Source organism: Canis lupus, chromosome 18 (assembly GCF_003254725.2).
Source record: "Canis lupus dingo isolate Sandy chromosome 18, ASM325472v2, whole genome shotgun sequence".
In the NCBI taxonomy this organism is placed as follows: Eukaryota; Metazoa; Chordata; class Mammalia; order Carnivora; family Canidae; genus Canis; species Canis lupus.
In genome coordinates this window covers 15505335-15523311 of record NC_064260.1, presented here as the reverse complement: position 1 = coordinate 15523311, position 17977 = coordinate 15505335, and the positions used below count along the sequence as shown (strand labels likewise).

The following is a 17977-nucleotide window of genomic DNA, read 5'->3' as shown; positions in this document are numbered from 1 at the left end:
CTCAGCGGTTGAGCATCTGTCTTTGACTCAGGGCATGATCCCAGAGTCCCAGGATCGAGTCCCATGTTGGGGTTCCTACATGGGGCCTGCTTCTCCCTCTGCCTATGTCTTTGCCTCTCTCTTTCTGTGTGTTTCTCATGAATAAATAAATAAAATCTTCAAGAAAAAAAACTATGGAGGAGTCAAAAGTTGCCCTCAAATAAGCTATGGGATGTTCATAACCCTAAAATGTGTCAAATAAATATTAGTTTCTTCCTATCTGTCAATTAGGACACTTTCAGCTGCAAATCTCAGAAAACTTGACCCAAACTGGACTGAACACAGTAGGAATAATTCACTTAAGGCACAGTTGGATTCAAGGCTTGTTCAACAATAACATCAAGACTCGGTATCTCTTCTTGGTTCTTCTTCTGCTATGTTACCTTCAGTCTTGGGCTTTATGCCATAGAAAATGGAGTAGCAGCTCCAGACCCTAAGTCCTCTCTGGCTTTAAATCATTCTGAAAAATAAACCATATATTTCCAGGGATCCCAAGAAAGTTTCATTGTTTTTCATTGGCTCTTGTTGGGTCGTGTGTCCAAGTCTAAGCCAGTCACTATCATCAGGCATAGGACATTCCAGTTGACCACACTTGAGTAACGTGTCCATCTCTGAACTTGAGACTGCCAGAATTACTTTAAAAGGAATAATAGAAAGTGCTTTCCCTCAAAGGAAAATCTAGGTATAATTACCAGAAGAAATATGAGATAGAAAGCAGTGGGGAAGAAAGCCAGATATCTGCTATCCCTCTTTATTCCCTGTGGTGGGCAGCCTCTAAGTGGTCCCCCACTGATCCCCAACATTTGGTATTCTGTCCTTTTGTAATGCCCTCTCCTTGAGAGTGGGTGTAACCTGTGACTTGTTTCTAATCAACAGAATATGGCAGTAGTGATGGAATGTCACTACTGCAATTAGGGTGTAAGACTGTGACTTCCATCTTACTCGCAGAGTCTCTATAAACTTCTTGGCTTGGATGCTGGAATGAAGCAGGCAGCCACATTGGAGAGGCCCACATGGCCCTAAACTGAAGATACCTTCTAGATACGAACTGAGCCCCTCAGTCCCAGAGCCCTTAAAGTACTGTAGTCTGCTGACAACCATATATTTGGGAATTGTATCATCCCCCAGTCGAGCTTTCAGATGAGATTTCCATTCTGGCCAACACTTTAATTGCTGTTTTGTGAGAGATACTGGGACAGGGGACATAAAAGTTAGTTAATAAATATGTCCTGTGTTAAGTCACTAAGTTTGTACTCATGTTGTTGTTCAGCAGTAAACAACCAATGCACTTCTTTTTCCCTCCCACATCTCTTTCAGAATCTCTCCCAGCTCTACCATGGTCCCCCCTACCCAGAACACAATACTAATCTTAAACAACCAGAGACTTCTATACCCTGGGAAAGGTCTAGCACTCTCTGCTCCCCATGCACTCCCCTCTTTCAGCTATGCACTGCCCTCAGTTTACTGTTCAAAGAAAGCATCTGACTGAGCCTGTTATCACAGATGCCTCAGGTCTTAAAGGAAAGGATTTTTGGTGACATTTCTCATTGATGGTATCTGGGGCCCTCCTGGCATCCTTTAGGGTCTGTTACACTAGTATGCTCCACGCTGCAGAGCTGAAGGGTAAAGAAGCATTTTCGACCCCAAAATAATTGCTCTGAGACAGAAATGACTCAAGTGAAAAGGTAATTCTTGCTGATGGCAAATCATGACTGCCTGTGATGATGTGGGCAATCATCACCTGTTACTGGTTTTGAAGTCTTCTCCTATCTGGAGTCACCGTGAATGGCCAGAGTTGACCTACGTGGTCCCACCTCAGTCTTCTTTCTGTCTTCAGTTCCTTCCTCTTGTTCTCTTTAATGCTTTTCAGGATGCCCAGCTGCAGCCTTACAGAGCCCACACTGCATTTGCACTGAAGGAGGATTCATAGTGCTACACAAAAGCTTCCAGCCACCAAAGCACAAAGCCTTTCCTTCAGTCAGGCTCCAGGGTCTCTCAGCTCTTCGGAGAACCATAATCCTACATGGAGAGTCATATTTTCTCTCTCCTATGGGGCTTTTGAGGCTGGCCCCAAGTCCCCTTTCTGCTCACACCCATCTCCTCTCTGCACTGTGTGCAGTTTTCAGACTGGATCCCTTACCCCTCAGGGAATAGGATCGACCAGATTTGCCCTAGCCACATTGCTTCATCTGAAGCCTGAGCTTTATTCTTCTGTGGATTCTGTGATTCTGCAACTCTGTATAGTGTTTGAATCTCATTGCACAGTAAACCCTGGTGCATTTCATGATTTAGCGCTAAGAAGGCGACAGGTGGCACATTTGTGGGTAATTAAAGCCTGCCATAGGCTGTGTTATAATGCATAAGACTGATGATGTAGGACTTCCAGCAATCCTGGGTGAAGAAACAGCTCTGCCTGTCACATAGCTGTTGCTACATGCAGGCTTTCAGACAAAAGAATAGGATGAGGGGGAGGCTCACTACTTTTTTTTCCTAATTGATGTTTAGGTCATTTGGGTAATAACCACTTGAAAATGCTAGGCATTTGTCTCACTGTGGGTTTTTTCCCAGAGTTCTGATGCAATATGCTATGGAGCATAATGATTCACTCATACTTAAGTGTCAATTTGTCCAGGACTGAGTTATTCATAGACTGTTTTGAGATGTGTTACATCTTCTGAATTATTAATTAAAGATAAAACTCATTCTGATGGGGGGAGGGATTTTTCTACAACAGTCTATCCCAAGAATCTGCAAATGGTTCTTGATCTCTGCAGTTTCTTACACCAATAAAGGGATTGCATTGACTCCAAAGTTGTTTTTGACAAAAATACGAGTTCTGGATTCTGGGAACTGAATTATCAAAAAATCTCTTTCTAGTAATGATACATGCTCTCCTGGTGACTGTGAACATTTTCTCTGGAGTGTCTACTAAAACAAAGAGCACTTAGGATCTTTTTCGGATGTTTGTCCCTTATGTTCTTTGATCTGAACATCATCTGAATGTTTTCAACATGGAAAACAAACCAAAATAATTAAATTCTCTGGACACATCTAGAATGAAAATTAATTATGTGTTAATACAAGGAGGTCCTTTTGCCCTCATTAATTTGTGAACAAAAATTTATCAAGCACCTGTAGGGCTGGGCCCTGGAATGAGGGCCTACTGGGGGCCATGCACAGATCAGGAAATCAGGCATCTGCCTTCCCCCTCAGAGCTGCCGCAGCCAATGACCTCATATTATTCATAATGCCTCTCAGGCATTAAACACTACTTTTGGAAATTCTCTTCTCCTTTTCTCAGTCCTCTTTCTACATATTCTTACAATTCCTTTTATTTCCATGACCCTGTTGTGAGGTGAACTGCATCCCCCCCCGCCAAAAAAAAAAAACTGTTGGATTCCTAACTGCCAGTACCTTAGAGTGTGACCATATTTGGAAATCCAGCCTTTACAAAGGTAATAAGGTTACAGTGCAGTCACAGATTAGCCCCTAAGCCAGGACCACTCCTGACTGTGTCCTTCCAAAAAGGGAAATTTGGACACACGACAGAAAGCATAGGGAGAAGACCATGTAAAGACGACAGCAGAGATAGGGATAATGCTTTTGCAAGCCTCACAACACCAGAGATGGCCACCACAACACCAGAAGGGAGAAGCCTGTAACAGATTCTTCCTCATGGCCCTCAGGAGGAAGCAACCCTGCCACTACCTTCATCCTAGACGTCTGACCTCCAGAACTTTGAGACAATAAATTTCTGTCATATAAGCCACTCAGTCAATGGGGCTTTGTTATGGCAGCCCTAGAAAATGAATACAGATCTCAACTCCCAAATTGTCATCTCTACCTCAAAACCTTCTTCAAACCTGCCTGATTGACAAGGGATGCACAGCCTTCTCAAACTCACGGAAAGGGCTTCTAGAACCCAATGCTTGTACCCTCACAAGTACTCACTGAAACATAATGGTGCTTCTCACTTCTGCTGCTGCTGAGGATGAGGATGAGGATGATAAATATGGTGCATGGCAGAGGAAGAAGGGGGAGAAGAAGCAAAAGACAAAGCAGGAGAAAAAGAGAATGAATCCACGGACCTGGCTCCTCTCTGTGAAATACAAGAGATATTAATGGTCACAGCAATATGGGTGTCTTTTCTATCTATGTATTCCCCACCCCCACACATCCACCCACCCAAATTATAGAGCAGATTCATGACTGAACCTTCTGAATGTCCATTCCTACATTGGTGGGCACTGATCATTGACCATTAATGGATGCCCTTGAGAGGAAATCACAGTATATGGTCCCCTTGTTCATTCAACAGAAGTATTTATTTGTGGTCAGGTAGTCTGGAACTCTGCCTCGTTAGCCAGTACTATCCTCCAGCCAAGTAGAAGAGGAGAAAAGTGGTATGATATGTTCACCCAAGGGCTGTGTCTGTGTTTTAAATGCTCTGACTCTCTGACTACTCTGCTCTCCCTTCAGTGACATCCTTTTGGATAGAGATGAGGAGCCATCAAACAGCAAATGATGCCCACATCCCACAGGAACCAGTGTGTCCAGGTTATTTTAAGTGGTGCTGTTTATCAAGCACATGCTAGATATTTAAAACATGGTCAGACACTTAGTGTTCATAATTCCAATGAATCCCACCAACCCCTACTTCCAGCATGGAAGACTTGTTATTATTCCCATCTTTTGAAATACCACCCCCCTCACAAGTGTCTGGATTGCCCAGGACCATCCAGCTAGGGAGTGAAAGAGCTGGGATTTGAACGTGTGCCTCTGTGACTGCCTGCTTAGGACCCAATCCCTGGAATGGTGACTGGTATGTAATAGGTGTTCATAATGAGTATTCTGTGGCCTACATGACTCCCAAAGCCTGTACTCTTTCCACAACATGGTAAAATTCTCTGGAACTGGAGAAGAGCTGGAGCTGACAAACCTAAGGCCAAAGCTCTGGGTGACAGGAGTCTGTGTATTGAGAGATAAGTATTCCATTCTTTTTGTTCTACCAATGGCTGATTTAATCAACTTGTAGTAATTACACACACTGCAAGGCAGTATTTATTAGATACCTTACGCTAGTGAGTCTTCAAAACAGGTGAATAACAACAACAGCAAAGATTATTGTCATAAGGAATGTCTCTTTGATTTTAGGGTAACCCCTTCACAAAACACTGATTCCACTAATTACCATTTGGTCATTTGCTGTCCCCTCACACAAACCCTATTGGTCTTTGATCATCTTGCCAAGAGTTTAAGAATGGATCTAAAAATATAGATCTCGGAAAAAGAAATACTAATGTGGAACTTTGTGTGGAACCTTAAAAAGGTGAACTCATAGACACAGAGTAGGATGACAGTTGCCAGAGGTCTCTGGGGCTAGAGAATTGGGGAGATATTGACCAGAGGGTACGAACTCCCAGGGGCACCTGGGTGGCTCAGTCGGTTAAGCATCTGCCTTCGGCTCAGGTCATTATCTCAGGGTCTTAGGATGGAGCTCCATGTTGAGGTCTCTGCTTCGAGCTCCCTGCTCAGCAAAAAGTCTGCTTCTCCCTCTCCCTCTGCCCTTCCACTACTTCCCCCTGCAACCTCTGCTGAAGCTCTCTCTCAAATAAAAAATAAGATCTTAAGAAATTTTTTTAAAAAGCTAAAAACAATTATAAGACAAAGAAATTCTGGGGATACAATGTGCAGCTTGGTGATTGTAGTTAATAATACTGTGTTATACTTGAAACACTTGCATACCTAAGTGTCATCAAGAGAGTTGATCTTAAATGTTCTGACCACAGAAAAGAAATGATAATTACATGATGTGATAGAAATGTTAGCTAACCTGAGGTGGGAATCATTTTGCAATACAGGAGTGTATCAAATCAGCATGTTGTGCACCCCAAACTCACACAACAGTATATGTCAGTTATATCTCAATAAAGCTGTGTAGTGGAGAGGAGGGGCAGATTAAAAAAAAATAAAAAGTAAAGTGCAGGTCTTCCAGCCTGGGGCTCTCCAGAAGTTTGTAAATCGTTTAACATCTTTTTTCCTAAATGTCAGATTCCTGAGACAGGAAGAAGAGGCACATAGGCCTTCTGATTCTTTTTTTAGTACATGTGCTGAAGAGACAGAGCAAAATGTGAAGAGTCCTTTCCAGTTCCCACTTAGGAGAGCAGATTAGTGAATGTTGCCGTAGGTACTAGAGGAACTATCCACATGTGCCTTTGAGGGGCTGAGCTTGGACACAAGAGGTTTTCTATTAGGAAAAATCCCAAGGTCAACAGTGTCCCCCACCCCAGGTCTTGATACATGTCCTTCTTAAAATATCTTGCCAGTACTCTCACAACAGCAACACTTTTAATTTTGAATTATTTGTTGAATAGTATTTCCTTTAAGAACAATCATGTCCGGACGCCTGGATGGCTCAGTGGTTGGGCGTCTGCCTTTGGCTCAGGGTGTGATCCTGGAGTCTCCAGATTGAGTCCCACATCGGGCTCCCTGCATGGAGCCTGCTTCTCCCTCTGCCTGTGTCTCTGCCTCTGTGTGTGTGTGTCTCTCATGAATAAATAAATAAAATCTTTTTTTAAAAAATCATGTCAATAATATGAGTCACATCCATATATATATGTTTTATATATGAATATATATATGTACCAAATGAATAGCTTAAGGAACTTGCTATGGAAGGTAAAGAAAAGTCTGACCCAAACAGCACAGAGGAAGTTCATTCTACTGTGGCTCCGACACCCTGGATTTGAATGTTAGTCATTTCATTTATGACTCTTCTGAGCACAACAATGTGCTATGTGCACTGAGCCAGGTGCTGGGGATGTAATCATGAGCAAGACAAGCAGAGTTCCTAGCCACTCAGAGCTACTCATAGTCTATAAGAAAGCAATTAGAATAAATTGTGGTAAGTGCTCCGCTAGGAAAAATGCAGGCTGTACTTGGTGGGAACACTGAATCTAGTTTAGAAGGGTCAGAGAAGGCTTCTTGAAAGAAGCAACAGCTAAGCTGAAATCTAAAGGAGCAAGCCAGGTGAAGAGAAGTGTGTGCCAGACCAGAGATGTCAATGCAATGACCAGAGAGAACGGGCACAGTGCTTCCTAACACTGAGGTCCCGAATGCCTGGAAGGCAAAGGATAACATGTGGCCAAAAGAAGCATCCAGAGGTCTAGCCATGATGGGTCCAGTGAACCACAGGACTTCATCTGAAGGCAATGAGAGCCATTGCAAAGATTTACGCAGAGGTGACATGCACCCTTGGATTCAAAGGGAAGAAATCAAGTCATAGAGAAGAGTAGAGGCAGGAGGATCAGTGAGGAAGCTTCATGGAATGGCTCAGGCAAAAGATAATGGCATATGGAGAAGTATAGTGGCAGGGAGATAGAGGAGTGCTCTTTTGGAGGATATTTCACAAGACTTGATGAGAGAGGATCATTCCTCTGGTTCACTTTGGGTCACAGGAAGAATGATTATGATCATAACTGAGAAAAGGAACATCAGTGGGATGTGACAAGTTGGAGACATGAAAGAGATTGGAGAAAGAAGACCATGAATTCCCTTTGGTAGGGCGACCATATCATTTATTGTCCAGACTGACAGAAGGACAATAGGAGGAGGCACCGTTGGTGCTATCCGGACAGCATAAACTGAAACTGTACCTTGCAAACCAGACTTTTGGTCATTCTAGTTCGGGGACATATTGAGGTTGGAGGTACTGATAATATATCCAAGGGCAGATAATAAGTGGGCAGCAGATAATGTGTCTGACCTTGAGGTGAAATTCTTGACCAAAGAGTCTTCCACCAGGGGAACAATTTAGGAAGGTGGGTTTTCCCAATTGCTTTACGATCTTTAATTAAGAGACATATTATGACTGTTGTCACTGTGCATGCCAAAAGAAACTGGCAGCTAGGGACTATTGTTCCATCCTTCGCTTACAGTGTATCTTTTATCAGGTGGGCCCAGGAGAACCATCTCCAGCTTGAAGTCAGAATGAATGTGATCAAGGCAACTTGCCTAAGGTCAGACTTTTAATGGACATCAGTTCAAGCAAAGATGGATGAGCACACATATATCCCCAATCCTGGGGTGAGGGGAAGGGAAGCTCAAAAAAGATAGTGTACTGACTTTGGATTAGTGGCATCATTTTATATCTGGATGACAGCATGTTGTTGCTGTGGTTGTTATAATCATTAGCAATTATCATTATTATTATGACAGATGCCATGGTGATGCTAAGCATTAGTCTTTGTCAATGCTAGCGTAAATGAATGCATATATTAAAGTTCTTTCCACTTTTAGTTCATTCTCATTTTGAAGGCTCAACCTGAAAATAACATGAAGACATTTATTGCTGTCACCTACTAGCTGATCATATCATTCTAAGAGAAAGCTATTCTAGAGAATGCACACAACAGTGAAAGATTTGGCAGGTAAGCATGCAGAATTAAAGCATCTTACAAACAAGGTTTAGATTATTATTTGATAATTTGTTAACCTGACTGCAATAATTATTTCTCTAATGCTGACAGAACTGCAGTTCATTAAAATTCAAGAGTGGCTGGTATGGAGATTCCGACTTCTCCAGCATCTGAGCCACCATGACCTCTACCATTTGCTGCATAGGCTGTCTTACTTGGAAAGTGGTCAATGACACTTCCTCAGTAACTGATCCTTATGACAATTTGGAAAGTCTCCATTAAAACTTCAGTGATTTTTTTTTAGGGGGGCAATGACCACTGCTGACTGAAAGCCAGCAGCTGCTGAGAGAGCAGTGATCTCAAAAAAAGAAAGGGCAACCAACCCAAGTGGCCCTCCCCAGTAGAATGGATGAATAAATTGGCATATTCGTGCTGTGGAATACTATACAGCAGTGGAAATTTCAAAACCACAGCTCCCCACATCAACATAGATAAGCCTGAAAATGTACAATGTTGAGCCAAAGAAGGAAAACACGAAAGAATAAATATAGTATTATTCGAGGATCAAAAACCAGACTCAGAATTATGTTGAGATGTGTTACATACCGATGACCCCATAAAGAAAAGCAAGGAAGAGATCATCAAGTCAGAATAGTGCTACTTCCAGGGGAAGGGGCTGGCATGTGATTGGAGAGAACTACACATGAGTGTTCACTTTATAATTGTTAGACTGTATTTTTTAAATAGGGGAGGACCAAAATCTGTACATTTTAAAGTTCTAGTTATAATTATTTATCCAAAGGGAAGAGGAATTCTTCTAATTCTACTTTCTCCTCCCTCTGTTCAGAGCTCTTCCCCTATGCCACCCTCTCCGCAATCAGGCCTTTATTTTTTTTAAGATTTTATTTATTTATTCATGAGAGACACAGAGAGAGGCAGAGACAGAGGCAGAGACAGAGGAAGCAGGTTCCACGCAGGGAGCCCGATATGGGACTCAATCCTGGGACCCCGGGATCACGCCCTGAGCCAAAGGCAGATGCTCAACCACTGAGCCACCCAGGTATCCCGAGACCTTTATTTTCTTTCCGCTCGTGCTGTCCCCTCACCCCTATCCACAGGGTCTCACACCCTGAACCCTCTCTCTCGGTTTCTGACACAACCTCTTGGCACGCTGCAGGTATGGCGATTGGAGGATGTAGGAAAACCGCCTTGCTGCCTCACAGCAGTACCAGGGAGGAGGCTCCTTAGTGAGAATTGGCCTCCCATCAAACTTAACAGTATTGACAGTGTACCCCCCCTCTTTGAAGAATGACAGATTTATGCATGGAACTGCTTTGCTCATTCAGAATGGAGAGGCCAAACCCCTCTTTACAGCTGGCCAGCCTTCTATACAGGCCGGCACCCCCTTTCTGGTGAGGGGAGTTAGCCCCATGATGTCTGCTTCCTATTACCTATTCTGAGACATTCTACAATAGTCTTGCCCCTCGTTGAGTATGAGATGGAGATCCCTGCAGAAAAGAACAACCTGAAGAGCTAAGCCCTCCAGGAGCATCTTTATTCTTAAGTCTTCCTGGGAAAATCTTTTTATTGCAACCACCCTTGCTAGTAGATTCCAAGCTTTTCCCCAGCTAGGCCCACCATGGGTGACAAGAATCAGCAGCATGATTTAAGAATTGTGTCTACAATTCTTGTACCTGTTACAAACCTAGTTTCCTTTCAGCCTAACAGGATTCCATCCTGCTACCTGGGATTTCAGGGTCTGTATGAAAGTTCAGGGCTGTGTGAATCACTGTGCTGTCTCCTGAGGTTGCTTCATAAAAGGATGCATTTGCCAAAGATAATCAGATAGTCTATACAAAGCATAAATGTGAGCTCTAGCTTGAACCTATTCTATTTCCTTGGATTTGAAATCATCACCTTTGATCTTAATTTTAGTCCTCTATGGTAACCATGGTTTCAGAATCCTTCTTTCAATTACTATGAGGTGTTGCATAAAAGGGATGTTGGGTTTAATCTCTTAAGCCCCCTCTGAAATTTCTGCACTGGTCTGGGTGGCAACTCACTTATAAAATGAACTTCAGAAGCTGCTTTCAAAGGCAGACAGAGGCTGTCAGAGCTGAGCGTTTCATTTTCAGGACACTCAACATGCCAGAAGGCTCAGGCCCAAACCATCTTTGCCCTGGTGGCAACATCCCATCTTGCTCCAGTTACCGCCTCTCCCTAAAGCCTCCCAGGATCAGGCTGTTTTAACACCACTACACACTTTCCATGGCACCTGGGTGGCTCAGTTGGTTAGGTGTCTGACTCTTACATTTGGCTCAGGTCATGATCTCAGGGTTGTGGGATCCAGCCCCGCATAGGGCTCTGTACTCAGTGCAGACTGTGCTTGAGTTTCTCTCCCTCTGCCCTTCCCCTGCTCATTCTTTCTCTTTCTCTCAAATACACAAATAAAATCTTTAAAACTAAAAAAAAAAAAAAGTAAGTAAAGAAAATACACTTTCCAAGCCTGCCTCATTAACTGCTCTGGCCTTCCAGAGTCCTCGGTCTGGTCAAGCACACACTTCTGGCAATGACTACTTAAACTTCCAGACAGCTACCTCTCCAGTCATTCTGTGGTTCCCCTCCAACGTCTCCTCCTCCCTCATCCTCTTTTGGCCCAGACTCTGGCCTACCCCCAGCACCCCCCAACACACACCCGGACAACCTCAACCCATGGGGGCGTGTCCCTGCTCTGAAGTTAGGACCTCCCCACCTCTGCCTCCCTATCACTTCACATAGTGTTGTTTTGTATTGCCGTTCGTCTCTGTCTATGTAGGGTTGGAGCGCCCGCCTTTCCTCCCATTTCCCTGACGGAACCTGTCCAGTGATGTGTGTGCACAGCTGGCACTCTGTCATGCTGGGTGTTCAATACTGATGTGCTGCCTGAAGGCTCGGATTGCTTTTAGCCTTACCTTATCACCTTCGCATGCCTCCCCTTTTCCTGCTCACCTGATTCACTATCTCTAACCTTTGTCTTGACGCAGCTCAACCCCAAATGAAGAGCATGTCTTTCTGATTCCCTGGGAACTTTTCTCATTAAATGCCACCTTTATTTTTAACAACCTTGCTTTCCAACACAGTCTCTGAATTCATATTTTTCCAAGTCTCTCTTTTTTTTAAGATTTTATTTATTTATTCATGAGAGACACACAGAGAGAGAGGCAGAGACATAGGTAGACGGAGAAGCAGCTCCCTGTAGGGAGACCGATGTGGGACTCGATCCCAGGACTGCAGGACCACGCCCTGAGCCAAAGGCAGAGGATCAACTGCTGAGCCACCCAGGCATCCCTTCCCAGTCTAGTGAGATACTTATCTGCTCGTGTTTAGATCAATAGTATATTCTTTGCTCTGTAGCTCTCTCTCCATTGACTGGGAACAAAACTGAGGACCAAAGCTATGCCTATGCTTTATTATTACAGCCCCAAGGGCTTCACATCCTACAGGGACTCCCTGAGGCCTTCCCTGATTGGCTGATTGACAGTTTTAGGTATAGAAACCTCCTCCCCAGACAGCACCATTTTGCCCATCCTTATCCCATAGGAACCCCCTCAGCCACACCATCACTTCTCCCTGCTCCGAACAGCCCCTCCCTGACATGACATCACCAGCTGTCCTTTGAAATCTTCCCATTGTTGACTTATCATAAAGTCTTTACTTGAAACACTCTTCCAATACCAAGCACTTAGACTCATGCTGGCTATTTAAATTGAAGTTAATCAAAATTAAACACAATTCATTACCTCGGTTGTACTGGCCTACAGTTCAAATGATGAATAGTGGCCATCGTATTAAACAGCACAGGCCTAGGACATTTCCAACATCACAAGAAGTTCTGTTGGACAGTGCTGACATAAAGCAAGTAGAAGTGAAGAGAAAGCAGGAGAAGAGAGGATTTATTTAGCTAGCAAGGGTCACCTGGCTTATTGAGGAGCTCTTAGGGCTGAATGTGCCTACACTCCCTGAGGAACATGGTGGTTCGTTTTCCCATCCTCTTTCATTTTCTGTCAGTTTCGAAGTGAGTCTTTTCACCAGCCCCTGGGCAATTTATCAAACTTGTTGCAATCGACAGGTTCAGGAAGTTCTCCCTAAAGTCTTGCCTTGTTTGTGGAATTCCTTGCCTGCCCAAAGCAGCTGACCTGGGCAGCCCAGTATCATCGCATCTTCAAATATCTGTCTTGATTTTTTTTAATGCTGGGCATTGCAGTTTCAGTTTTATGCTTTACTCTGCTGAGCTGCTTTTGTGCTTGACCCTGGGGTGAGCATAGCATTGTGGACTCAAGTTTATAAGTAAAATAATCAATACCCTTAATTTCAGGTGTTCAAAAGAACACAGAGAGGGAAAACAGGAGCAAGCCAGAAAAACAGAAGACATTTCACTTTTCCTATAACGAGGTTATTTACATGGGTTGGGTTTGGGAATTTGTTGTCTTAGTAAATCTTTCCTCCTCTCTCTCTCTCTCTCTCTCTCTTTCTCTTTCTCTCTCCTTCCTTTCTCTCTCTCTCTCTCTCTCTCTCTCTCTCTCTCGCTAAAAAAGAGGGAGGAGGACTTCCTATGCAAACTCAAGATCGTTGAAGATTTCATCTAAGTGCTAATTTTTAGGCTTCTTCCCCTTTTTAAATCTGGTAGTGCCATCACCAACTGTGAGATTCTCTTCTGTCATCGTACGCCTGCTATGTAGAAGAAACTTCTTGTACATTCCATAGCTATGTAGGACTTTATGAGAAAATAGATCATGGTCCCCTGTCAGTATTCACAACATTTATTTTACGTGCCTTCAAGCATTAAGCAAAGCCCAAACCATTCCTAGCATTACTAACTGGATTTAATATCAGCTTAATTTGATCCCTGTAAATGCAACTGAAAATTTTTCATCTTGATCCTGCTAAGAAAGTAGTAAATCACATGAATGATAGGGAATGTGCTTGCATTTCCAATAATTCTGAAACAGATGGTCCCTATTTACAACCGTCACAATTAACATATCACCACTAGGACTCTACCATGGCTCACCACAGTTCAGTTTTATGCAACCATCTCTGCTGTCCTTTATCTGTCTCCAAAAGAATATATTCCTCTTGTCCATTTGGATCTGGAAAACCAACCAACCAACCAACCAACCTGCTCTCTCAACTACTTACATTCAGCCTGCACAGGAGCCTCCGATGTGATTACATACAAAAAAACTCTGACCCTTGCTTCTGAATGATTTCTCAATATCCCAGCAGGAAAAAAAAAAAATTATAGTAGCAAGCCTGTGCCTTTTTTTCGTCTTCTCTCATGAAAAGTAGCAGTTGTATTACTTCTGTAATATAAAGTGTATGTCCTGAGACACTAATACCCCATGTCACAGCAGCCAGGTTATTCACTTTAAACAATGTTCTCAGGGAAGTCCTTTGCTTGAAAGTAATCATGACCACCCAGGATTCCGGTTCTTTTAGACTGGAGTTTGTTGATATTTGCCTATTGTAACAGAGATGCCACACCATCTTTACTAATCCAGCACTGCAGCCTTCATTTGTCAAGGAATGATGAGTTTCAAAAATTACAAAGAGACAAGTGTGGCTATGGGGACGTTTCACTGACCACAACTGTCCCCACCATCACCAGGCTTCTGATGGAAGAACTAGGATCAGAGCAAGGCACAAAATGAGCTGATTGTGACTTTTTTCAATGAGAGAGAGCTTTGTCTCTGTTCTCCTTCCTTGTGTGTCTAACAGTGTGGGCTCCATATTTATATTATTGCAGAATTCTCTTCAGGCAAATTGGGCTTATTGGGAGGTTTGCACCTTCTCACTCATACACATCTGGACATGTTATATCTGAAAATTGGAAAACGCACGTGCATTCACAGACCATGCAAAAAATGAGAGTGGGAAACACCGAGCCCATTTATCATTCTCCATGAAAAAGAATTGTACAGGCGGCTTCTTCTGCAAGAGAAGCAAATGAATGAAAGGGTGAGCAGAGTGCTAATAACGTACCACGGCTCCAGATTAAAGTGTCAGCGCTGCTGCTCAGCATCTGAGAAGCTGAAATGCTTCTCTGGGTTTTGATTAGGAAAGGGGAGATACTCAAAGAAATGTGAAGTGCTCAGGAACATTTTCATATGCCAACCACACCCTGGCAAGTCGGTAGGCCATATGATGCTGCGGGGGTTCTAGGCCAGGCTGAAGTCCTTGAGTGGGGAGACAGATGAATGGGTGTTTCCAGGGGTCTTCGCCAAGGCTCCCAAGCAGCCCACCTCGTGCCCAGCCTTCTTCAGTTCCTGTGCAGAGCCTACAGCCCCCCTCTGTTATGACGGCTTGCCTCACTCTGGGTCACCTCAATGAGCACCAACTTAGGGAGATACCATAAGCCCACCCCTACCCCCACTGCCCTCCCACCCCCTCTAGGCAAAAGAAACAAGAGACCTCTGTGCTGTGAGATCCTGGCCGCACCCTCTCCAGGGGAAAAGGAAATGATTCCCATTCCCTTGCAATCACTCACTGCCAAGGAAAGCAAACACAGCTTGTCAACAAGTTTGTTCTGACATAGACTTTGAGAATTTTCAGGAATTGATCCAAAAAATAAAAAATAAAAAAATAAAAAATAAATAAAAAAATACAAAAAAAAAAAAAAAAGGAATTGATCCCAAACAGGAGCATAGAGAGACACCCCCAGGGTCTCCTCTGCCTAAACCTGACTGCATTTCTCCCTTTCTCTGGGAACTTCAAACACCACACAGATGCTTGCTTCCCCACATTAGCCTCTGTCGTGCTAAGTCACAAAATGGAACCTTCAAAGCATTGCTGCAGTTAGGGTAATCTTTATCTAAACTTATTCTTTTTTCCCGAGTTTTATTGAGATAGAACTGACATACAACAGTGTACAAGTTTAAGGTGTACAAGTGACAATTTGATACACATGCCTATTGTAAAATGATTACCAAAATAGGGTTGGTTCACACCTCTATCACCGCACGTTATTATCTTTGGGGGGAGGAGGCGTGAGACATTTAAGATCTATTCTCTTAGCAACTGTCAAGTATAGAATACAGTATTGTTAACTATCATTACCATGCTATACATTGGATGTCCAAAATTTATTCATCTTATAACTGGAAGTTTGTACCCTATGACCAATATCTGTCCCTTTCTACTCATCTCTGAAGTCAGCTTTTTGGCTCTTTAAGATTCCATATGTAAATGAGATAATGCAATATTTGTCTTTTCTATCTTATTTCACTTAGCATAATGTTCTCGGGGTGCATCCATACTGTTACAAACATCAGAATGTCCTTCTTTGAGACGCCTGGGTAGCTCAGTCAGTTAAGCATCTGCCTTTGGCTCAGTCATGATCCTGGGATCAAATCCCACATATGACTCCCTGCTCAGCAGAAAGTCTGCTTCTCTCCCTGCCTGCACTGCCTGCTGCTCCCCCTGCTGTGCTCTCTCTCTCTCTCTCTGACAAATAAATAAATAAAATCTGTTTTTAAAAAAAGAATTCCCTTCTTTCTCATGGCTGAATATATATATATGCAAATATATACCACATCTTCTTGATCCATTTAAGGGTCACACATCGACCCTTAGGTTGATTTTACATCTTGGCTATTGTGAACAGTTTTGTAATGAACATGGGGTACAGATATACCTTTGAGATCCTGATTTCATTTCCTTTGAATATATACCCAAAAGTGGGATTGCTGAATCATATGGTAGTTCAATTTTCAGTTTTCTAAGGGACCTCCATACTGTATTTCCATAAAGATTGTACCAAGTTATGTTCCCACCAGAAGTGCACAAGAATTCCCTTTTCTCCCTGTCCTCACCAACACTTAGGATCTCTTGAATTTTGATGACAGCTATTCAAACAGGTGTGAGGTGATATCTCCTGTGGCTTTGTTTGTATTTCCCTGATAATTAGTATTGCTGAACACCGCTGCATGTACCTATCGGCCATTTTTAGGTCTTTTTTGGAAAAATGTCTGTTCAAGTTTTCTGCCCATTTTTTATCAGATTCATTTGGGGGAGGGTTGTTTTGGTTTTGTTTTGCTATTGAGTTGCATGAGTTCCTTACATATTTTGGATATTAATCTCTTATCAGATGGTGGTTTGCAAATATTTTTCTCCCATTCCATAGGTTGATTTTTCATTCTTTTGATTGCTTCTTTTGCTGTGCAGAAGGATGTACTTATATTTGTTGATTTTTGCTTCTGTTACTTGTTCTTTTGGTGTTCTATCCAAAAAAATCTCTGCCAAGACCAATGTCAAGGATCCTTTTCCCTATGTTTTCTTCAATAATTTAACAGTTTTGAGGCACTTGGGTGTCTCATTTGGTTAAGCTTCCAACTCTTGATTTCAGCTAGGGTCCTGATTGCAGATTTGGGGGATCGAGCCCTGTGTTGGGTTCTGCGCTCAAATAGAGTCTATTTGAAATTCTCTCTCTCGGGACACCTGGGTGGCTCAGTGGTTAAGCATTGACCTTTGGCTCAGGGTGTGATCCCGGGGTTCCAGGATCAAGTCCCTCGAGGGGCTTCCCTGCATGGAACCTGCTTCTCCCCCTGCCTATGTCTCTGCCTCTGTCTCTTTGTGTCTTTAATGAATAAATAAATTTTGATGGAGATTGCATTGAATCTATAGATTGGGGCAGTATGGACATTTTAAAAATATTAATTCTTCCAATCCATGAGCACAGAATATCTTTGCATTTATATGTGTCTTCTTCAATTTCCTTCATCAATGTCATAGATCTTTAACCTCCTTGGATAAAGTTATTCCTAGGAATTTTAATATTTGTGATGCATTTGTAAATGGCATTTCTTAATTTCTTTTTCTGATCATTTAAATTTAAATTTCATTTAAATTCTGATCATTTAATTTCTCTTTCTTTTTAGTGTATAGAAATGCAACTAAGTTCTGTATATTGATTTTGTATTCTGCAACTTTACTGAATTCATTTACTAGCTCTAACAATTTTTTTAGAATCTTTAGGATAGAATCTTTAGGATCTTTAAGATCATATCATTTGCAAATAGACACAATTTTACTTCTTAACAATTTAGATGCCTTTTATTTCTTTTTCTTGCCTCATTGTACATTTAGGACTTCCAGTACTATATTGAATAGTGGTAGTAAAAGTGGGCACCTTTGTCTTGTTCTGATCTTGGAGGAAAAGATTTCAACTTGTCACCATTGAGTATAACGTTAGCTATGGATCTGTCATTCACGGCCCTTCCTATGTTGAAGCACATTCCTTCTATATTTAATTCGTTGAACATGTTATCATGAAAGGATGTTGTATTTTGTCAAGTGCTTTTTCTGCGTCTACTGAAATGATCATATGGTTTTAATCTTTTATTGGTGTAGCATTGGTTTGCTAATGTTAAACCATCTTTGCATCCCAGAGACAAACCACCTTGGTCATGATGTACAAGCCCTTTAGTATGTCATTGGGTCAGTTTGCTAACATTTTTTGAGAATTTTTGCATCTCTATTCATCA

The 17977-nt window shown here is 42.5% G+C and overlaps 1 protein-coding gene and 1 long non-coding RNA gene across 5 annotated transcripts in view; one reads left to right on the top strand and one right to left on the bottom strand.

The window, feature by feature from the left end:
• The window catches only part of LHFPL3 (LHFPL tetraspan subfamily member 3), a 563045-nt gene that overhangs the window by 461409 nt on the left and 83659 nt on the right, over positions 1-17977 (top strand). The window lies entirely within an intron of this gene.
• LOC125752909 (uncharacterized) overlaps positions 1-17977 on the bottom strand; it is a 48921-nt gene that overhangs the window by 27834 nt on the left and 3110 nt on the right. For both annotated transcript variants that reach the window (XR_007403497.1, XR_007403498.1), the window contains exon 2: positions 3991-4138. This is a non-coding gene — a long non-coding RNA (uncharacterized LOC125752909). The remainder of the gene's footprint in view (positions 1-3990; positions 4139-17977) is intronic.